This window comes from Alosa pseudoharengus, unplaced genomic scaffold (assembly GCF_046254945.1).
Source record: "Alosa pseudoharengus isolate Yale_2024_CS ecotype anadromous, Long Island Sound unplaced genomic scaffold, YU_APseudo_1.1 YU_APseudo_1.1_scf_3, whole genome shotgun sequence".
Taxonomy (NCBI): domain Eukaryota; kingdom Metazoa; phylum Chordata; class Actinopteri; order Clupeiformes; family Clupeidae; genus Alosa; species Alosa pseudoharengus.
Window position 1 is genome coordinate 14,569,549 of NW_027468718.1, and position 1,671 is coordinate 14,571,219.

Sequence of the window (1,671 nt, forward strand, 5' to 3'; positions counted from 1 at the left end):
CACAGATACAGATACACAATCATACAAACACATACAGGTACACACACACACACACACACACACACACACTCATTTACACTCACTCACACACACATGCAATTTGTTGAAATTTTGAGGTTAGATGTTTTTCAATCACATGAACACCAAATATAAATTGTTAGGTTAGGGAGTGTCATGTCAACAAACAATTTAGAAGCCTTGCAGTAGACTCCTCTATGACAAAAACAGATCAATTTGAATGCACTTAAAGCAAACTTATGCTTTTTTTTCCCAGCATCTCCTTTTGACAAGTTAGAAGAAAATAACATTAGAATTGAGTGACTATTATTAACACTGAAACATTTTGAACAAGAACATCTTTTAAGGACTAAGCCTGAGTATAATGTACAAAGTGTCCATTGAACTCAGTTCTCAGTCTGAGGTAACCTCAGCGAGTAGTCGTTTTTGTATTTCTAAAAATTACATTGATTGTGCAAACAGTAGGACACCGATTGGGGTCCCGCGTTTGAGAAAGCGAAAATCACCCAAGGTCTCATGAGCGAGAGAGAACAGTAATTGGACGAGATGGAGAGAAGAAAAAAGAATTGACGTGTTTAATCCGATACAGACAGCCTTTATTCTTTCGCAAGTCCACTTAATCGCATAATCATCGTTCAACTTATTGTCTTATTTTATCGATCTCGCTGTTACATTTGTCTTGCCTGAAACAAGCAGGGTTATCTTTTCAAACACGTTTTCCAAAGAGAAAAGTCTTGCAAATACATCTTTTTTTTTCTTATTTGATTTTCTTTCACCACTATTTTAATTTCTTCACTAACCAACATCTAACCAGCCATTTTGCTATGACCTGCATGTTATCACAGTCACGTCTTTTTATTTGTGAATCCTGTCAGCAAGTGTTTTTTTTTTTTTTTACTTTTAGCCAGTCTTCTCACCAGACAGCATGATGTTGATCTGAACCATGGCCTCATGAGATATGGTGGGTTTAGATTTACTGCGCCTGTGTCTGGTTTGGAGTCAGACGGCCCCTGGTAGGAGTTTCCTGGTTCCCAGGTGTCCTGTTACCGAGTCATCCCCAATCTGTCCCTGGGGGAGGAGGATGGAACAGGGACACCCTGGTGTAGGGGAGGGTGGGGACTGTGTCCAAAAACACCCCTCCCTTTGTTTGGGGCGATACCTGAGCGTCCAGGTGTCTGCGCTCATCCTCGGCCTGGAGAAAGCAGAGGGTGCCTGAGGCATGGCAACAAAGGGCGCTCTCTCTCTCAGACTGTCTCTCTCTCTCTCTCTCTCTCTCTCAGACTGTCTCTTTCTCTCTCTCTCTCTCTCTGACTCTCTCTCTCTCTCTCTCTCTCTCTCTGACTCTCTCTCTCTCTGACTGTCAAATTCAAATTCACATTCAAAAGTTGCTTTATTGGCATGACAAATGAAAACTTGTATTGCCAAAGAAATTGGTACATGTTAAAGGTAAGATATAACAACAATTACAGAGACAAAACATATATACATACTTTAAACTGATTTATACATTTGAGATTTGTGGACAATAGTACTTACAGTTTTTCTCAGTCGCTTTGGTGCTTTTTTCAGATCAGAATGAAAATTCTCATAACTATTAGTTCAACCTCCACAACATTTAGTCATTTGTGCACATCATAGTAGCAATTTCTCCAG